Genomic DNA, 23,228 nt, shown 5'->3' on the forward strand with positions numbered 1-23,228 from the left:
ATAATAGGCCTATTTAACCCTTCACAGATTCGAAATGTGTAAATTTGACCATTAATGTCTGAGTATTTTATTTTTTTCCCCGCTTTTATAAGAAAATGTAAGTAATCGCGCTGGCGCCTCACACGCACACACAACATAATTATTTTTTATGACTGAGCACTGTTCTTAATTCACTTACCCAGCAAGATCACCTAAAATATAACTAAAGCTTAAATATAATAATTCAATTTATTGCATTAGACAAATCGAATGCAAGCACATGATCTAGGCCTACTAATAATAATGAATGCAACACATCTCAAACAAGCGTGTATAACCATGCAGTATATTTGTTTATTTCATTGTGCTAACCTTAAGGTTTTTTATGCCATTGTAGCACTTTTACATTATTTTTCTAAGTAAACATGTGTTTAAAAAAAAAAAAAAAAAAAGTTTGACCATCGAGCTCGTCTCTGTTGTGTTTTTTTTTTTTTTTTTAGCTGCTTCAAACCAAGCGTGCACTTGCAGTGTTACCATGGCCACTTATATGCATTTTTGTGCTTGTTATTTTATTATTATTATTATTATTTTCCATATTAAGAGGTGAAGGCCTTAGTTCAGCTGGAATGGCCGGTGTGTCCTTTAAACGGAGAAAAGTCAGCTGTTAATGCAGTGCTTGCGCAACAGAGGTGGCCGGAGGAATGGCCAAGCTTCAATCAGGGAGACAGATTTGTAATGCTTCCTCCAAGTTATGAACATTTACACATTAATTAAAGTTTCCTTTGGACAAATAGGAATAAAGCTAAAATATTATTATCAATGTTATCCACACATACATTATCCAGACATTAGTCCACACGTATGTTATCCAGGCGTTTATCCACACGTACATTATCCAGGCGTTTATCCACACGTACGTTATCCAGACGTAAAGTAAAAAATATACTTTCTCAATTACGTCCCCGCCATTGCCGCCGCGCACTTTGAGCGCAGCTCCAACACGTGACCGTGACGTTTAACGTCTCATATCTTACATCTGACACCTAAATACTATGGGATTTTGGCCAGATGGCTGCCGTGCGTATACACGTTAGTTCTCCTCTCAGTCTGCTTAGCAATCATCACATTTTGTTGAAATCACCCCTCATAAGCAATCATCAAATTTTGTAGAAATCACCCCTCATACGTCGCAACATGTAGCACAATTGTCCAATATAATGACGTAATCCACAAGACTGAGTGAAGTTAGTGAGAGAAGGGCATAAAAATGTAGAATGCGTCACAAAATTTAGAAATTCTCAACTTTATCCAAATAAGGAGTGGAAAACACATTACACTCACGATAGTCATTTTTTAAAAAAATTTTTATTGCTTTTTATTTAGAAATCCACCTCCAGGCTACACCACAAAATATCTCTTCTCAGATACTTCCTCATCTTTTTAATGACTATTCAAAGAGTCTGTAAACTGCAATATAGGTTATTTATTGTTTCATTTCATATGTAGGAGCCTATTTTGATTAGATTCAGTTTTGAATATTTTTGTTTGAATTGGCTTCATTTGTAAGCTTACTTTATTTATGTATACCATTTAAATAAATATTCTGTATTTGTACATTGAAAATATGTAATATGTTAAAATTGCGTATACTGGCTCTTTAAGAATCACGACTGTGAAGCTTTGGTGGTAGTGCGCTCTTTGGAATACAGTGGAGTCGCACAGTTTTCTTTAAAGGTGCCCTTGATTAAAAAATGTAAATGTAAAGTTAAATAACAAGAGTTCAGTACGTGGAAATGACATACAGTGAGTCTCAAACACCATTGTTTCCTCCTTCTTATATAAATCTCATTTGTTTAAAAGACTTCTGAAGAACAGGCAAATCTCAACATAACACCGACATAACAGTCGGGGGTGTACACCCCCAATATTTGCATATGCCAGCCCATGTTCCCAACATTATGAAAGGGATTACATGTCTGGATCTGCACAGCTGAATCATCAGACTAGGTAAGCAAGCAAGGACAATAGCGAAAAATGGCAGATGGAGCAATAATAACTGACATGATTCATGATAACATGATATTTTTAGTAATATTTGTAAATTGTCTTTCTAAATGTTTCGTTAGCATGTTGCTAATGTAATGTTAAATGTGGTTAAAGTTACCATCGTTTCTTACTGTATTCGCATAGACAAGAGCCGTCGCTATTTTCATTTTTAAACACTTGCAGTCTGTATAATTCATAAACACAACTTCATTCTTTATAAATCTCTCCAACAGTGTAGAATTAGCCGTTAGTCACGGAGCACTATCAAACTCATTCATAACCAAATGTAAACATTCAATAAACACTGTACTTACTTGCGATTAGACATGCTGCATGACAAACACTTTGTAAAGATCCATTTTGAGGGTTATATTAGCTGTTTGAACTTTTTTTATGTTGTTTAAGTCAAGCGTGAGCTCTTGGGGTGTGGAGCACCAGATTTAAAGGGGCCGCATACCCTGAATTGGCTCATTTATAATGATGCCCCAAAATCTATGGGGTATTTTGAGCTGAAACTTCACAGACAGGGGACACCTTAGACTTATATTACATCTTTTAAAAAAAAGTTCTAGGGCACCTTTAACGCATCCGTGATATTGAAGATTTAAGATCATATTTTGTTATATTAATTTTATTTGTTTTATTTAACTGAAAATCAAGATTAAAAGAAGATATTTGATCAGAAAATGGAGTACGTGGATTGTTTTATTGGACACGGAGCGAGTGAAACCAAAATTGAAACTAAATGCGCACTCACATAATTAATTAATAAATACTCATTCTGTGTATTTAATAATAATTTTATTTTGAGCATGTATTCTCTTAAGCTTCATCCTTCTTGAATATGTAATCATTTCCTCTTTTTCAAATTGTTGTTCCTCTTTAGTAAGATTTACCACCCCATAAGTTTCCACCCCTTATATATCAATGAATCACCTCTAGATCTCATCCTCTCTATCATTTACTGGCTTGACTGTTTCACCTCATGCGTCCTCCCTATCTACATTTGACAGGTTACAATGGACCACAACTTCTATATCAGATTATGCATCTTTTGTGGTAAGATATTTATTTATTTTCATCTCTATCTTTTATTACCTATTTATTATTTTGTGACACACGGTCACTACCTCAGTAGCTGTCTTATTTCCTCTCTCTGTAAGCCTTCTTGTGTTGCAAGTCTTAAACATTTTTGTTCCCTTTTGTACGATTGAAATAAGTGGCAATAAGATTTTAACTAGTTTCTTGATCTCACCAGTTAAAATTGGCTTTACATTCTTTTCATAGTCTTAATTTGTTTAAATTTTAAGCTGTGTGAAATGCATTGCTGTAATCATATTGTACACTAACAGATGAATGAGTGATTTCAAAAGAAAACAGTGTATCATTGTAGGAATTAAGTTTTAAAACTCTTACAGTTTTAGTTTAACTGTAGATTGTTGAATCATTGTTGAACATAAGACATTAAACATATTTAATTTGATACAAAGTCATAAGTTTGAAACCAAAAATAATAGCATGATATCATTACCAGACATGGATGAACATGAAAAAAATGTCCTTTTAAGGCAAGAACAAATTGCAATAAAGTGCAAAAATTGCAAAACTTTGAACATCCTTCTCTACATGCCCTTCTAATTCTGAGTTTCTTTTTTTTTTATTGGTTACAAAATGTGTGTGTGTGTGTGTGTGTGTGTGTGTTATCTTATTAATTGCCTTTATTTGTGCTACAGTGCTGAAATCTCCAGCAGCTGCTGAACTGGAATCTGTTACTATATAATGTGTTTTAGCATGGCTGCAATGTTGTAATGACCAATCAGCAAACAGGAATTGAAATCTAAATTTTATACATTTTAATTATGTCAAATTACAGTTTAATGTAGTCTTTTTTATCACTTCTGAACACTTTAGTATCTCAGTCAGTGATGGCTTTTAACATTGATCCTGCTTCCTGGAAAACCTTCATTGCGCCTTCACCTTCACAAAATGTTGCCTTTGGCTATAAGGTGATACAGAAAGACATATCAAGGTGAGTTCACTGATAATGAAACCAAAAACCCCTGCATTGTTTGGAAAGCCAGTACTCACCACACTGCACATGTTTCTTCTTCAATTTTGATCAAAACTTACTTGTGATGAGTAGCCTGTGAAGAACAAATTTATAAGCATAAAGTCTCCTTCACTCTGTAGATTATTATAGCTATGAGCTGAACACTAGGACAGGAAGAGACTGGCTTACCAACATCTTTGAATGCAACACCCCCTGTTGGCAATCAGTGAATTTACATTATATTTATAGTTTGCTATATGACGTTTTAATGGGCTGTAGACAGAGAAAGTACCAATAAGCATACAGAACTGTAGCCTATATACCAAGAAAACATCCTGCACACACAGTCAAACTTTGACTGTGTTTAAAATGGCAAGCCTATAACATAATTCCTTTTATTTCTGCTGTATTATTTGTAAAGTATATCAATTCTTTAAATATGAAGTATTCATATGACCTATTATATTTATCAAAATATGCACTGTAAGGGAAAGAAAAGAAAAAAAAAAAACCCAGCAAGTTCGGTTGCAGCAGAGATGTCGGATTCTGCATCTTCTACAAAAACGGGTTTATTAAATGAAGGAAAACAACAACCAAACACATTAAGCAAACAAGACAAGGGGTCTCATTCATGAAACAAGAGCAGAACGAATTTTTGTGTAAATCGTGTGTAAAGTGGTTCTGGCGTAAATTTTCGGATTCATTAAAATGTTCGTATTTTCCAAATGTTAGTTGGTACGAAAGAAATCTACACCTGCTCCCACTCACGCGTAAATAGTGCGTTTAACATCCGAACGTTTTGCTCATTAATAAGGCTGCATTTTAATTCTCCTTAATAAGGTACATATTTACAGCATTTAAAAAAAAAAAACAAAAACAAAAAAAAACATTATATATAGTAATCACATACGTTTTTTCTTTTTACTTTTGTTGTGAGAGCCAGTAATAAGTTGCGTTCACGTCACCTTGTATTTACCGCTATCTTGAAATGACGTTATATTCGGAGCTGTTCACGTCCTTTTGGTCCTTGGACTGGAAATTATGCGTTTCCATGGCACCACTATCAACGCCTAATAAATCAATCTACAGCGGTCAGGTGGTATAGTGGCCACATGTTACATGTGGGAGCTTTCAGAAAACTCCAAGCTTACAAACTGTAATTACGAACTCTACGAGGACGTGAACGCTTTTTACAAGCTAGAATCTTGTAACTACAGGAATTACGAGGCCGCGTGAACGCACCTATAGCATCTGCAAACGGAGCACTTTAATCAAATAATGAATTGATTTCAATAGGGCTGGGCAAACTATGGAACTTGTTTCCTATAAAATGGCCAAAATCCTTCATTTGGTGTCATAAAATGATGCCCATATGTAGTTGTCAGTCGGATTTAATGGGCGGGATTTATGGTAATTTAGAATGAACGTGCACGCGCGTCCCATTTACGACTGATTGGAATTCATTAACACACACACATTTCACTATCAGTTCTGACGTTTACGAAGTATTTGTGAATCAGGAGGAGAGTTTTCGGGAAAGTCTGTTTACGCGCAAATCACTCACATATTTACTCGTTGTTACGGTATGCTGGTTGAGAGATGAGGCAGATGCGGATTTCCACAATAATATAATGCTTTTAATGTAACAAAGGTAAGGAACGCCAACATACACATCAAACAACATTCAGAACAGACAAGGAGTGAAGGGAGTGAGTGCCATATAAAGGGAGTGTTAACAATAGAGTCCAGGTGCAGGTGATCCGTGATGATGAGGAGCTGACGAGGGAAGTTAGTGCAGGTGTAGAAACAGGAGGATCATGGGATATGGAGTCCAGGGAAACAAGGGATCTGTGACAGTACCTCCCCCTCCCGGTAGGCGCGTCCTCGCGCCGTAAATAGAATAACCGGGAGGGGGGGCGGGCGCCCTGGAGACCTCATGCAGGTGCCGGGGGATGAGTGGACTGGAGTGGAGGTCTCCAGGGCGGATCCATGAGCCATGACGGGTCAGGAGCCTTGGCAGGCCACGGCGGGTCAGGAGCCTTGGCAGGCCACGGCGGGTCAGGAGCCTTGGCAGGCCACGGCGGGTCAGGAGCCTTGGCAGGCCACGGCGGGTCAGGAGCCTTGGCAGGCCACGTCAGAGGCCCACCCACATGTGTGGCGCCCACATGTCCCCCACCCACGGGTACTTGGTCCCCCCCAAAAAAATACTTGGAGAGGTTAAGGATCATATAGAGGAGTCCAAGGAATAAAGTCAATGTGTGGGTGGAGGAGCATGGAGCTGGTTTGGCGGCGGAGACTGGAGAACTTGGCTCGGCGGCGGAGACTGGAGAACTTGGCTCGGCGGCGGAGACTGGAGAACTTGGCTCGGCGGCGGAGACTGGAGAACTTGGCTCGGCGGCGGAGACTGGAGAACTTGGCTCGGCGGCGGAGACTGGAGAACTTGGCTCGGCGGCGGAGACTGGAGAACTTGGCTCGGCGGCGGAGACTGGAGAACTTGGCTCGGCGGCGGAGACTGGAGAACTTGGCTCGGCGGCGGAGACTGGAGAACTTGGCTCGGCGGCGGAGACTGGAGAACTTGGCTCGGCGGCGGCGGCTGGAGCGGCAGGCTCGGCGGCGGCGGCTGGAGCTGAGGGCTCGTAGGCGGCGGCTGGAGCTGAGGGCTCGTAGGCGGCGGCTGGAGCTGAGGGCTCGTAGGCGGCGGCTGGAGCTGAGGGCTCGTAGGCGGCGGCTGGAGCTGAGGGCTCGTAGGCGGCGGCTGGAGCTGAGGGCTCGTAGGCGGCGGCTGGAGCTGAGGGCTCGTAGGCGGCGGCTGGAGCTGAGGGCTCGTAGGCGGCGGCTGGAGCTGAGGGCTCGTAGGCGGCGGCTGGAGCTGAGGGCTCGTAGGCGGCGGCTGGAGCTGAGGGCTCGTAGGCGGCGGCTGGAGCTGAGGGCTCGTAGGCGGCGGCTGGAGCTGAGGGCTCGTAGGCGGCGGCTGGAGCTGAGGGCTCGTAGGCGGCGGCTGGAGCTGAGGGCTCGTAGGCGGCGGCTGGAGCTGAGGGCTCGTAGGCGGCGGCTGGAGCTGAGGGCCAGTTCATTCCCTCAAATACAATTAAGATCCCCACAGGCACTGGAGCTGGCTCTCTGGGGACTGGAACGGGCTCTGGAGAGACTGGAGCGGGCTCTGGAGAGACTGGAGCGGGCTCTGGAGAGACTGGAGCGGGCTCTGGAGAGACTGGAGCGGGCTCTGGAGAGACTGGAGCGGGCTCTGGAGAGACTGGAGCGGGCTCTGGAGATACTGGAGCGGGCTCTGGAGACACTGGAGCGGCTTGCTTCCTCCTCCTCCGCTTACGGGACCCAGTTGAGGATTGTGGGTCCCGTGTGGGGCAGGCAGGGAGTTCGCTGGAAAGGTATGCAGAGGAAGCCGGAGGTTGACTGACTGGCCCGGCCAACCGTGTCTCTGGATGGACTAGAGACAGACACCCATCCTGAACCCAATCCACGATAAATTTGGAATCATTTAACCATAAAATGGAATTTATGGTTTCGCTTAAGGAGAAACGATAATCGGGTTCACAAAAACGGATGGTGTCATCATCTAGTCCATCCAGAAACAGGGAGATCAAAACTGCTTCAGGCCAGTCAGACAAATAAGCGAGCTCAACGAACTCCTCCACATACCTCTCCAGCGAACGACCTACCTGCAGGAGCCCGATAAGGCGATCGCCGGCTGTCAGGGTGAGAGGCGTTGGAGGAGCTGGATCCAGGGAGCCGGTGAACGTCTCCATTATTTTTTTTTTTTTCCCTGTGGAAAATCCGGTCGTTTTAGGTCTGTTCTTCTGTTACGGTATGCTGGTTGAGAGATGAGGCAGATGCGGATTTCCACAATAATATAATGCTTTTAATGTAACAAAGGTAAGGAACGCCAACATACACATCAAACAACATTCAGAACAGACAAGGAGTGAAGGGAGTGAGTGCCATATAAAGGGAGTGTTAACAATAGAGTCCAGGTGCAGGTGATCCGTGATGATGAGGAGCTGACGAGGGAAGTGAGTGCAGGTGTAGAAACAGGAGGATCATGGGATATGGAGTCCAGGGAAACAAGGGATCTGTGACACTCGTATATTTACGAATGTTTCATGAATGAGACTCAAGGAGTGCAGGGAAGTTAGTTCATTATAAAGGGAGTGCTAATGATGAAGTCCAGGTGCAAGTAATCCGTGAAGAGCGGGAGAGATGATGAGGGAGTGAGTGCAGGTGTGGAACAGGGAGGATCATGGGAGATGGAGCCCAGGAGAGACGTGAACCGTAACACCAGTAAGTTACAGACAAACACAACACATTATGAGCAAAACACTTCAGTATATCAAAATCAGTACAGAAAATTATTTTATATTAACACTTTCCTAGTGTGTGAAGTATTCAAAAACATTAGCTTTTTAACATTAGCATTTTCTTTCCTTGCAGTTTTTGTATAGCTATATCTGGCTTTCATTCCTTCACTGTACTATATTTTCTATATTAATGTTTTATGTTTGTGATTGTTCTATTTTTTGTTGTGTATATAAATAACACAACCACAATGCCATTGAATTCCCTCCCATATGGAAATTACACATAGGATATACAGTATGTGCATTCTCTGAACTAGTTCTTTACAAAATTGTCCAATAAATTAATCATCTTGGTAACACTTTATTTTAGGGTCTTTTAACTAGTTGCTTATTAGCATGCATATTACTACAATATTGGCTGTTTATTAGTAATTATTAAGCACATATTAATCCCTTATTCTGCATGACCTTATTCTACATTCTGAAAGTGAATACGTTCCCTATACTAAAGTATTACCATTATCTTTCCTCTGTAGTTGATTCTAACACACATTCTTACCTTTTTTTTTTCTTATAGTCTGATTGTCAGTGATCCTTTAATTCAAATCAGTCAAGATAAAAGAGGATTGATTTATAGCTGTGCTGTCACACAAGGAACCTGCTCATCACTGAAGATTGATGGTATTTGTTTTTTTGTTTTGTTTTTTACTACACTTATAATTGAAATATTATTTGCTGATTTTGTTAGTTTGCCCACTTATAAAGAAATGAGGGGTCTATAATTTTTATGGTAGGTTTATTTTAATGGATAGAGACAATATCAAACAAAAAAATCCAGGAAAAAAAAACACAAAGGTTATAAATTGATTTGCATTTCAGTGAGTGAAATAAGTATTTGATCCCCAAGCAAAACATGACTTAATACTTGGTGGAGAAACCCTTGTTGGCAAGCACAGAGGTAAGACGTTTCTTGTAGTTGGTCACCAGGTTTGCACACATCTCAGGAGGGATTTTGGTCCACTCCTCTTTACAGATCCTCTCTAAATCCTTAAGGTTTCTTGGCTGTCGCTTGGCAACTCGAAGTTTCAGATCCCTCCACAGATCTTCTATAGGATTAAGGTCTGGAGACTGGCTAGGCCACTCCATGAGCTTAATGTGCATCTTCTTGAGCCACTCCTTTGTTGCCTTGGTGGTATGTTTTGGGTCATTGTCATGCTGGAAGTCCCATCCATGAACCATCTTCAGGGATCTGGCTGAAGGAAGGAGATCCAAGATTTTACGGTACATTGGCTCCGTTCATCAGCCCCTCAATTTGGTGATGTCGTCCTGTACCCTTAGCAGAGAAACAGCCCCAAAGCACAATGTTTCCACCTCCATGCTTGACCATAGTGATGGTGTTCTTGGGGTCATAGTCAGCATTTCTCTCCTTCCAAACATGGTGAGTTGAGTTGATGCCAAAGAGCTCAATTTGGTCTCATCTGACCTCAGCAATTTCTCCCAAGCCTTCTCTGAATCATTTAGATGTTCATTGCCAGACCACAAATGGGCCTGTACATATGTCTTTTTGAGCAGGGGACCTTGCGGGCACTGCAGGATTTCAATCCATTGCGACATAGTGTGTTACCAATGGTTTTCTTGGTGACTGTGGTCCCAACTGCCTTGAGATCATTTACAAGCTCCTCCTGTGTAGTTCTGGGCTGATCCCTCACCTTTCTCATCATCATCTTTACCCCATGAGGCAAGATCATCTTTACCCCATGAGGCAAGATCTTTTTTTGTATTTTTTTTGTATACTTATTTTGTATTTCTTCCATTTCCGAATAATTGCACCAACAGTTGTCTCCTTCTCACCAAGCTTCTTGCTGATGGTCAGCCCAGCCTTGTGCAGGTCTACAATCTCGTCTTACCCATGGTGGTGGAGAAGTCTGAATGGAAGATAGGTTTTAGGTTTTAGGTGTCTTTTATACACATAATGAGCTGACATCAGGAGTACTTGCTTAAAGTGACGGGACTAATCTGTGTTCAACATGGGCACATAACCAATCTGTAGGAGGCAGAATTCTTATCCCGGCGCCATGGGCAGACATTGGGGGGCCTGGCCCGCCCTGTGAGTCACTAGTGCCTGCCCTGGATGAGCCAACTCCACCAGAGATTGTATTATTATAGGGAGATAAGAGGGTCTGTATCTCTTACCATTTGGCCATTTCTAATTATTGGGAGGATAATTATCAATGTTTTTGGTGGTTATGGCCCTGTTATGCACAATCGGTCACCACTTAGACTCACATTATCCAGCTGAAGCATTGTCACGTTTTTGTGATTCCCTAGTTATTTTTGTTATTGGCGTTTTAATCAGGCTAGGCTACTTGCCCAGTCGGGCGAGTAAAATTCTCTTTCAATTCTTGTCCAGGACAAACTGACAACCGTTGATGTCGAGCCCTGCGACGCATCTTTAGACTGCTTCAGTTAGGCTAGGTCCAATGCTTTACAACTCTTCTGTTGTATTGCATCAATTGAGTTGTAGCCTTTTTGTCCATTTAATTCATAATTAATGTTATTATGCAATGAGGCTGATCTCATTTGTGCCCCCCTGAAAAAATGTAATGCTCATCCATGTATTTGTGTCTGATGCCGGGTTTGGGATCAAATACATATTTTACTTGATCAAATGCTAATCAATTTATAATCCTTTATTTAATGTTTTTTTTTTTTTTTTATATATATTTTTTGGATGATTCTGTCTCTATCCATTAAAATAAACCTACCATAAACAATTATAAACTCCTTGTTTCTTTGTAAGTGGGAAAACTTACAAAATCAGCAGGGGATCAAATAATTATTTTCCCTACTGTATACTACAGTTGGGTCTAAGGTAACACTGTATATGAGAGTTGTTCTCTTTATCATCAAATTAACAAATGTGCTTAACTTTCTCACACACACACACACACACACACACACACACACACACACACACACACACACACACACACACACACACACACACACACACACACACACACACAAAAGTCAACCTTAGAAGTTTATATGAGGTGTTTTATTTCCTATTACTTTGTTACCAAATTTTAGCACATGCAATTTAGAACTCTAAATTTGTAGGTTTGTATTTTAGTAATTAACATTACATAAACATTCCAAATTCAAATTTATTAAATTGCACTGCTGTGAAATGTATTTGTGTTCCTTTTTTTTAATGAAAATGATCAAAATGTCTCTGTGTTAATGAAGTGCCCTCAGAAGCTGTCAACATGTCTCTTGGACTTTCCATGGTTCAAGGTCAACAGTCTTCAAAGCTGGCAGTAAGTTATTCAGAACACTGTTGGAATCAGTTACAAATAAAGTAGCCTACATTTTATAACTATTTCACACATGCAAATGGCTGAACATAAGCTCAACATAACATACTCTCAATGAAAATGTGTATCTATTATATGTTTTGGTGAATTGGTGGCTCATTCAATTGAATTTGAAAACTCTCTTTTGTACGTTTTTGTACAATGCTGCACTGACAGGTATAGGTGTTGACCTTTGAGAATGATGTTTTGTGTGCAATATTTTGCAAATTGTAATGCTTGGGATTGGAAAACAAACTTATTTTGTAATATACTAATATTTTGTAATAAAATAATTTATTTGATTTATTTTATTGAGGCAAATATGTTTGTTTTATTATTCTGTCTCAACAGCTAAACAGACATTGATCAGAGCAATAAAAGTGGTTGGTATTGTGCTCTTTAGTATTCCTCTTAAATAAAGTTAAATCCATGTTTAAATTCCATCTCATTCAGATTTGTGGTCCAACCATTCCAAAGAAATGTGTAGCAGTTACAACCTACAATGGCATGTGCTTCATCAGTGAAAACAGTGGGTTTAAACCACCAATACCAAGCTCTCTGAGAGGTAAATATGATGATCACAGAAGTTTCTTCTCTTTTGTTGTAACTGCAGTTTTAACTACATTTGTCCACACTTCTGCTTTTCTACATTTCCAGACTGTCCTGGTCAGATTGACATTGCTTTTCTATTAGATGGATCTGGGAGTGTGGGGAGTAACAATTTTATTACGATGAAGACTTTTGTTACAAACGTGATCAAGCGTTTTACTGAGCGAGATGCACAGGTAGGAATAGCCTTCAATATAATTTTTTTAGTATTAACTTTAGCCAATGTTTTATAAAAAAGCAAAACACTGTATTTATTACAAGAGTGTTTTTTGTCAGAAAATAGTGACATTACTGACCGGTTTATCTGTTGTTGGTTTACAGTTTGCTATAGCACAATACTCCAGTGGTTGTGATATTCACTACGACTTCAATCAACTCAAAATTCAGGACAGCACATGGGAATCTAAGGTGAAAAATATACAGTACCAGAATGGAGGTAGCACTATGACTGCGACAGCCATCTTAAAGCTTGTGTAAGACATGTTTGTTATATTGATAACAATATATTGGAAACGGTTTATTAAACTAGATTTAGCGTCACCCATTTCATATATTATGTAGCTCATATTATATGTGCAGATTAGAAGTTCAAATGTAAAGCTTTAGGAGCCAAATTAAACTGATAAAGTGTGAATTGAAGTCAACAAGAATGAAAATGTGGATTTTTACAAAGAAAAGAAAGAAAAGTAATCTCTGTTTAATTATTATTGATTAGCAGATCGCTGGACAGGTAGTAAACACTTATAGTTAAATGGATAGTTCACCCCAAAAAAGTGTAAATTCTGTCATCATTTACTCACCCTCATGTTGTTCCAAACTTGTATGGTTTGGGCTTTCTTTCTTTCTTTCTTTCTTTCTTTCTTTCTTTCTTTCTTTCTTTCTTTCTTTCTTTCTTTCTTTCTTTCTTTCTTTCTTTTTGTGAAACATTTATGTATTTAGTTGGTTAGACAGATCAGTTCCATGAGAGATGGTCACACTTGAAATGAGCTCCAGATAAATTGTGAGAAAAAAAAAAAAAAACCTTTACCAACAAACTAGAGAAAACTACAAGATTCAACATAAAACAACATCTAGACAACATCTAGACAATGCTTTTGTTGATTTAGGACAGTTACATAAAAACAAATTTAAGAGGCAAAGGTGCATAAAAGAGAAAGAAAGAAAGAAAGAAAAAGAAGAAGAACAATACTCACTTGTATGCTAGCCTGAAAAACATAAGTTTTAAGTGAAGATTTAAAAACACTAAGAGAGTCTGGGTGTCTAATCTCAGTGGGAGGAGCATTCCAGAGTTTTGGAGCAAAAGAAGAAAAAGCCCGGTCACCCATACACTCAAAAAAATAACTTGTTGGTCTAACTTAATTCAATTATGACACCTATTTCCACACAGTTGAACTGATTTATTTGAACTTAAGCTAGGTTAATTGTACTAATGAGTGAAATTCATCCTAATTGAATGAGATCACACCAGTTTCATTTGACGTATTCTGTGTATGTTTCCTGAACATAATTCATTCTTGTTGATCCAACCAGTGCTTTTTTTTTTTTTTTTTTTTGTTACCATCATGGTGAAGATGTGCGCTTGTGCTTAGGTTTTGAGTAGCTGTTGTACACAGACATACATGTTTCATTACCATTGAGAGGGGAAAAGCTGATGACCATATGTAGACTGTGTAAAATTTGTGCTGGCCCTCCAAGTAATTTATTTATATTTCTATAAAAACTAAACTAAAATAACACTTATTCATATGCTAAGTAACATTTATAGCATGCAAGTAATGATCAGATAAAGAACTTCTCATTACTTGGCTTGAGCACAGTTAATGCTCGTTGAAAACAATATAAATTTGTTTTACATAGCCACCTAGAGCCTAACCACAAGGTCTACACTTCAGCATAATGGTAACCTCAAAAAATCGAAATAACATAAACTCTTTTAAATGTCAAATATAACTGAACTTCAAACTTTAAAAGGTATTTCCCTTTACTAAAAAACACATTAAACAGCACTTAAGTTCAACATTTACTGTCCCAATCTTTCCCTATGCAAAGCATGCTGGGAACTAGAAATCCACTGCCCAGGTTCAATCAATGCAACATAAATGATTCATGTAGTCCCAACACAAATGGTTTAGGTTGACCTAACATTTTGCAAATTTAATTTCATTTAACATAATACAATTGAGTGCGAATGCCAATTAAGTAAAAAACTAAAGATTTGTGTTGGTTCAGCTTATTTTATTTAAATAAACTGAACAAGCAGCTAGAATCATTTTTTTGAGTGTAGAACATGAACGCGTTGGCTAGTGCGTGCCAGGGCTGGTCGCGTTTCCACTGTCACTTCCGGGGCTCGATCGTGCCTCTTCGGTGCTTCCTCGGTGCCAAAGGCACGGGTTTTTCGGCCCGCCGAAAACCTTGGTCCACAGCGGGCCAGCTGGGGCTTGAGGCGCAGTCAAGCGCTGTGGAGCTAGCAGACCGACAGTGGAAACGCAACTTGATTTTGGCCTCGGTGCCTAAGGTCTGTGGCCACAGGCCCAGCCCGGCATGCTGTTAGCCATGGATTGCACTGGCCCGACAGTGGAAAAGCGGCTAATGTTGTTTTGGGCCCCATTGACTGATGGCATTGACAAAAAGTTGAAACAGTCTTCAGAATGTCTTCTTTCTTTCTTTTCCATAGAAGTAAGGCTGGGCGATATATCGCATGCGATTGTCACGGGTATTTCGTCAGTAAAGCCGGTTCCCTGATTACCGCTAAATCGCCATCACCTGCTTTCAAATGGAGCGGCATTTAATAGACAGAGCCGTAGATCACTGATAAGATACGCAATATCGCGTTCATATCGCAGATGAATCGCCTTCGATAATGAACGCGATATTGCGTAGCTTATCAGTGAACTACGGCTCTGTTTATTAAATGCCACTCCATTTGAAAGCAGGTGATGGCGATTTAGCGGTAATCAGGGAACCGGCTTTACTGACAAAATGCCCGTGACAATCGCATGCGATATATCGCCCAGCCTTACATAGAAGATACAAATGCACACAGGTTTTGAATGACATGAGAGTGAGCAAATAGTTACAGAATTGTATGTTTGGGTGAACTACCCTTTTAACATTTACAATTACTATTCAGCTTAAATGTTGTAAGGATGTGTAACAGAACAATACAAGTATTTTTTGTAATGTACTTTTAAAAAAATGCTGTCTGAAAGATATCGGTCATAAATTAAATACCAGTGGTGAGGTCTTACAATGCAAATATAGTCATATTGCTGGAAAGTGTGATCAGTGTCCAGATGTGTAGTGAGCCAGGATCTTTACATGAAGTGCCTTCACTTGTGTTTACAATATACTGATTCACTAAGGAGTTGACTGATACACACAATGGGTCTCATTCATGAAACACGAGCAGAACGAATTTTTGTGTAAATCGTGTGTAAAGTGGTTCTGGCGTAAATTTTCGGATTCATTAAAATGTTCGTATTTTCCAAATGTTAGTTGGTACGAAAGAAATCTACACCTGCTCCCAGTCACGCGTAAATAGTGCGTTTAACATCCGAACTTTTTGCTCATTAATAAGGCTGCATTTTAATTCACCTTAATAAGGTACATATTTACAACATTTTGAAAAAAAATATTATATATAGTAATTACATACGTTTTTTCTTTTTACTTTTATTGTGAGAGCCAGTAATACATTTACATTTACATTTATTCATTTGGCAGACGCTTTTATCCAAAGTGACTTACAAGTGAGGAATACAACAAGCGAGTCGTCATGACGAGGCAAATAGACAAGAAGTGCTCATAATACAAGTTATAGGCAGTGCCCTAAACTACTATAGAGAGGGATTAGAGGAAGTGAAAGGATAGGAATAAGAAGGTTTTTTATTTTTATTTATTTTTTTAAGATGAGGTATAGAATGAATAGCATCTGCAAACGGAGCACTTTAATCAAATAATGGATAGATTTCAATACGGTTGGGCAAACTAATGGCCCCTTATTTGTTATGGAAATTGTTTCCTAAAATGGACAAAATCCTTCGTTTGGTGTCATAATATGATGCCCATGTAGTTGTCAGTCGGATTTAATGGGCGGGATTTATGGTAATTTAGAATGAACGTGCACGAGCGTCCCATTTACGACTGATTGGAATTCATTAACACACACACATTTCACTATCACTTCTGACGTTTACAAAGTATTTGTGAATCAGGAGAAGAGTTTTCGGGAAGGTCTCTTTACGCGCAAATCACTCACATATTTACTCGTATATTTACGAATGCTTCATGAATGAGACCCATTGAGTGGTCGTTAACGTACTGCAATGTTTAACGGTAGGGAGCACTGGAGTTGGAGATCCACATGCAGGCTTTATTTACAGAAAGAGCGTAGTTGTACAGGTAGTGGGTCAAACACCAGCAAACAGGAACAGGAAGGCAAGGCAAAAAAGACTAATCCAAAACACAGGCAATGGTCAAGGCAGGCAGCAAATGACCATTAAACAAGGAATCAGTCCAGGGTGAAAACACAGGCAGAAACAGAATGCAAACTAATGGCTAAACAATGTGTGTGAGTGCAGCTTATAAAGGGTCACTGATGGGAAACAGGTGTGAGTGCATGATTGGTTCCTAGATGGGGAATTGTAGGAAATGGAGTCCATATGATAAAGCAGAACACAGACCCAGGGCACATGTAACACTATGGAGTTTTGTTGAGTGTTTTTGAGGGTTACTTACTCATTACTAATAGTGTCAGCCCCCAAATCTATAGATAGCAGCTCCCTCCTCATTGTAAGTCTATTGGTCTTTATTCCCCAATTTATTGACTGACTATGATTCATTCGAATCTCTTTTCAAATACCCAGGAGAGCGCTATTTACAACATATGGAGGGGCAAGACCATCAGCAAATAAAATATTGCTTGTTATTACTGATGGACAGTCACATGACAGGAACTTATTGACACAGGCATCATCAGAGGCAAATGCAAAGAGCATAACACGATTTGCGATTGGGGTTTGTTTGTTCTTCACATAAATTTAACTTTTCAAATTCCCATGCATTTCTCAATGCTTGTTACAATAATTTCTTTTTAAGGAAAGATGTTTTTCTGTCCCCAGGTCGGCAGTGCTTTTAATAGTTTCAGTGCAAAACAGGAGTTGAATGACATTGCTACTGATCCAGATACTGATCACGTGTTCAAAGTGACAGACTTTAATGCACTGAATAATATTCTTCAAAAGCTGGAAGAAAACATTATTGCCATTGAAGGTATGTATTTTTTTTATCATTTCATTGTACGAACAATAAGTATATATTGCATGTTATATATTTATTTATTTTATTTTTAAATAAATTGATTTATCCTTAAAAGATGTCAATGACATTTAGTGAAGTTCCTAAATGTAATTTCGGGAGGAGTGAACCAATCTAATCTTTAAGTTAACTGCTGGAGCATGTAAGCAGCCATTCACTTTGCTCCAGCCTCAGATGGTTTGGCATCCCTCCACCTCCCCAGTGTTACGAGTGGTTGTAGGGACAAGCACAACGACGATGAAGATGACGAATATAACAATACTTTAAATTCCAAACAGAGTGAGACCGCATACACACATGATGATACAAACGAGAACGGACGATGAGTGAGGGCAAACACGGGGTATAAATACAAGAGACTAACAAAAGGAACTAAACAAGGTGATGGGATAATGAATGAGACACAGGTGGATCAAATGAACTAATCAGACAGACTGGGGAAAAACTAGGTCACAGGACACAGTACATGTAACACCCAGCTGCACCAACATAATTTAGGCATGTTGCTACCATACTCATCTTCCAAGCATTAGTCATCCCACTGGGGGGGTATATCTAAGCTCAAGTTGAAGCTGCTTCCTCGAGCCCCTCCACTGCTGACAGCAAGCCAAATACGCTAAACCTTAGATTATATGGGCAAAATGAACTCGTGAACCCAGTTATGAGTTTTTCTTTCCTAACTTCTGTTGATTTGTTGCAGGAACCCAGACTTCAGGTGATTCCTCCAGAATGGAGTTTGCACAGGATGGATTCAGCGCAGCTTTCACATCATATGTAAACAATCATACATATGTACCAAATCCTTAACATTAAACACTTCAGAACAAGTGAATGATTACAGTGCAGTAATATTTTCATCAGAGATTTTACAAAGGTTGAAAGTATATGTACTACATAATTAGGAATATACTATCAAAATATATTAACCCCAGATATAACGTTTTGTCCTTTAGTTTTTCAGCGTTTGTAACGAATATATTTTTTGTATAGTTATTTTTTGACTAAAAGGGCATTATATGGGGTATTTTGAGATGTTCTATTTGTATCCAAATCCATCACAGTTTAGTTTTGTTTTGCTTTTTTGTTCAGGGAAGCGTGTTAATGAGTGCTGTGGGAGCTTTCCAGTGGAAAGGTGGATATCAGGAATATTTTCCAGACTACTCCTTTCAAACAGGCACTGAGCATGAAAGCTATCTAGGTGAGGCTTTTTTTTTTAAACACTTAAAATATAGAAGTCGTGAATTTAGAGTCATTTTCTTCTATTCAGCAAATACAACTATTATATATACATCTATATACATACTATTGAACTAATGTATTTTATCTGAAGGTTATTCGATGGCTATTGCAACCATTTCAAGGACCAGCTTTGCTATCCTAGGAGCCCCGAGATACAAACATAAAGGACAAGTCTTTGTTTCACAACTCAGAACCAATCAATTTAAACTGCTGCTGGACTCTCCCAAGGTTATTCCCTTACTTTTTTGTCAAAATCATGCATAAAAACAATATTATTAGCTATGTTTCCATCTAAAGTTGCAATATACCAAATCATTCTGATGACAGACTTTGGCTCAGGCATTTCAGAATGACCAAACCAACATTTGAGATGCTGTGCAATGAAATTAGTCACCTTTATGCAGTTAGCCACTCACATTCACTGTTGAGACATATGAGTTTTTTTTTGTTTTTGTTTTTTTGCAGGAATTTATGCACATCTTGGCCTTCCTTCCAACATATGTATATATATATATATATATATATATATAATTTTTTTTTTTTTTTTTCACGCGATATCCGAAAATGTCAACCCAATAGGTGGATTTTCACTATACAAAAACTGCAATAAATAAGCAATTGCAGTGGTTGTAGAGCAAAATCAACTCTCTACAATATGACACTTTCACACATTCTGTACAGTCTTGCCTTAAATTTTACTGTTTAGAGATCATGTCTGAACAGGACCTGTTGAAAATGTTTTGATGCTTGTGTGAACAAACCAGCAAAATGACTATTATTAGCATGTGCAAATCCAGAACTGGCTGATTTCAAAATTGTGCTTTGAACCATTTGTAAAGTTTAGACAAAGATAACAAAATCAATTTACCATTACATCTGTGAATAAAAATGATATCAAATTGGACAAATAGTGAAACTAAAGAAATAATGGCATTTTTTTTCAACAATTGTTCAAATAATGGTATGACCATACTATGAATGTTCACTTGGTCTGAAGAGTTTAATGTTAAGGATTTGGTATATTTCTGTATTTATACACATATAATGTGAAAGATGTGTAAAAAGATGTAGATGAAGCAGCAGATCCAGTATATTTACTGAAAATGCATTTAGCCAATTTACAATAAATAACAAATTAACACCACATTAGCTGGTGGACAACTAGTCCTATGCCAAAAAGTTCACTATAGGGCAGGAGCAAACTCATCAATTCAAAACTGACTGACACAATTTAATTAAACTTGTGTAGTCACCTTTTTAGTTTCTTGAAGTAACAAATTGAATATTTAATATGCAAATATTTTTTACAACTTCCAAGTATCTTTAGGGATGGTGCAGTTGGTAGTGGCAGCAGTGAGAGTTGTCTCAGCATTATGTACATATACATATGCATATACATATACATTACATATAGAGCCAATTGATGGTCTTGTCAGAACAAGAAGGCTCAAAGCATAAATGTACAGAATCAAGTTACGATCAGCAGGGAGTATAGATCATTTTAATGTTCAAATTTCTATATCCTCAGCCTCAGATTGGCTCATATTTTGGAGCTGAGGTGTGTGTGGTGGATTTGAACAAGGACTCCAATACAGACCTACTTTTGGTATCGGCTCCAACATACACGGAGTCTGACCGGGAGGGCAAAGTGTTTGTTTACATCTTCACACGTCAGGTCAGTGATTTTTGAGATTCAATTAACAAATAAAACTTTTAAAAAGAGTTCAGGTAAGAGTCTTGTGTCTGTTTAATCCAATTTCTCCTCTCTCTGTTATATCTTCACAGTCAAACTTCATTTCTTCGGATACACTGGTGGGCATGGCAGGTCAGAGGGGTCGGTTTGGCTCTTCTCTGGCCAGTCCAGCAGATCTGGATGGTGATGGTTTCATGGATGTGCTGGTTGGAGCTCCTTTAGAGGAGGATGGACAGGGCAGCATCTACATCTTCAATGGGAAAGATGGAGTTATCATTTCAAAATACTCACAGGTGAAAAAGACGTGGGTTGATGGCAGTTTAAAGGGATATTGCACCATTCTGTCATCATTTATTCAACCTCAAGTGTCACCTTTCTTGCATTACCTTTCCTTGACTCACTTCATAGACTTTAATATTGTAATATTTTTTGTTAACTCTTTCATTCCATCTTGAATGAAACAGAGGATTGTTGGATCGTCTGTGCGATCAGGTTTGCAGTTCTTTGGGATTTCATTGAGTCAGTCTTCTCTAGACCAGAGTCAAGACAACCTTCCTGACATTGCTGTTGGGTCCAAGGGAGCAGTTCTGCTTCTCAGGTCTGTTTTCTGTTATAAAGAAATAAAATATATACAAATACACAGTTTCAGCCATAATCATTCATATGTGTTATATGTGGATCAATCAGGTCCAGACCCATCGTGCTCTTGGAAACCAAAGTAACTTACAACCCAACCAAAATACCAACCAGTGACCAAACAGACTGTACAAAGCCATTGCAAAACAACCTGACTGTGTGCTTCACCATGAGTGCATACCGACGTCCCATAACAGGTTTATTTGTAATATAATAACATAGTTTTTATGTTTATACATCACATCTTGTCATATACTCTGGTTGAGGTTTATAGTATTCTTGTGTGCTCTTGAAATCCGGTATTGTTGCATTGTTAATATTTTTGGGCTTTTATGATCAAACACATTTTCTAGATTTGACTGCAAATATTAATTACACCATAACGCTGGATGCCAAGCGACCTAAATATCGAGCATACTTCTTACTTAAAAAACGGCTCCTCAGTGATGTGACGAACATTGGGCTGCAGAAAGTATGCAAAAGTCATGCTTTCTTCATAGAGGTAAGCATCAAATATCATTCTTGTTTTGAATTTATAAATAGATTTTCAGTGAATCCGATGATACTAGGCTATTATTTAGGACTAAAAAAAAATTCCTGCTTCTTATACTGTACTTAAAACTTCATTATGTTTATTTCATACAGTTTTGTTATAATGTAACTTTTATGGGCTTGCATTAAAAAGTGTAGTTACAAATGATCTTCTGCTGAAATTCCACATAAAAACATTTAAACACAACACACACACTATTAATTACAACTTGATTATTTACACAGCAGCAAGAAAATTAACAGGATGTCAAAGAGTATGTAACCTGATAGGATGAAAATAAAGAGCCAATAATCTATATATTGTGTTCTTAACTGTGATGAAACTTTAAATGTTTAATATTATATTCAATGGTTCAATATTCAATTATATTATTCAGTGTAATATTATATTTAACATTTTAAGAAATATGATGGCGGCATAACAATAAACAAATGAAAAGCAAGAGTGACCATAGAGTTTTGTTAAGAACATCTCTTATAATTTCTTGTTTCCATAAGGCTTGTTCAGAAGATGCTCTGAACCCGTTGTCCAATCAGTTAAATTTCACATTTGAGGGTCTTCCATCAGCAAGAATGCAAAATCTGAGACCAATACTGCTGCCAGAGATAAAGACCTCCACAGACCACAATGTAAGAGTTCATCTGTGTTAAGAGCAGACGTTAGCAGAACTTTACCACATATGAACAATTCATTAATTTTTCTGTGCCCTCACTTTTTATAGCTAGATTTTGAGATAAACTGTGGAACTGATAATTTATGTGTTGACGACCTCCGAATGGATTTCAATTTCTCTGGGTGAGCAAATCATTTCTGAACTGAAGTATTGAAAGAAAAGAATATTTCCAAATCATATTCATGCTTATGAAAGTATTTCCGAATCTCTCTTTGGTTTCTGTGATCCAGGGCCACAAACATAGAGGTTGGGATAATGCAGGAGATCAATGTGAGAGTGTTTGTAGAGAACAGAGGAGAAAACTCATACAACACTCTCTTCACCATCAAATACCCCTTTGGACTTTCCTACAGGAGATTCACATCTAAACAGGTAAACATAGGCACATATGCTGAAACTGTATTAGTTAAAAATGAAAACAATGACATTTCTAAAGCAAAATAGCTATGAAGATGCAATGAAGTTTTGAATAAGCCACATTAAAATTATGGCGTGTTAGAGTTCCCTTTTGAGGGGGAACTCGCGCTGCGTCAAAGCACTTAAGGCTGATTTACTTCTGCGTCGAGTGTACACCGTAACTACAGCGTAAGCTGTGCGTAGCACATGTAGCATACGACGTAGCCTGACGTCCCCCTTGACAACGCGTCAATTCTACGCGGACCGCACACGCTCTGATTGGTCTGCTAGAATCTCTCCCTCAGGTCAAAAAACTGGCGCGGAGCAATAGGAGAAGAGCAAGCACTTTCAACTTCCATATGAATGAAA

The 23,228-nt window shown here is 38.7% G+C and overlaps 1 pseudogene; it reads left to right on the forward strand.

The window, feature by feature from the left end:
* Positions 1 to 2,947: 2,947 nt before the first annotated feature.
* Positions 2,948 to 23,228, forward strand: part of LOC137007541 (uncharacterized) — a 90,120-nt pseudogene continuing 69,839 nt past the window's right edge.

This window comes from Chanodichthys erythropterus, chromosome 19, assembly GCF_024489055.1.
Source record: "Chanodichthys erythropterus isolate Z2021 chromosome 19, ASM2448905v1, whole genome shotgun sequence".
NCBI classification, from domain to species: Eukaryota; Metazoa; Chordata; class Actinopteri; order Cypriniformes; family Xenocyprididae; genus Chanodichthys; species Chanodichthys erythropterus.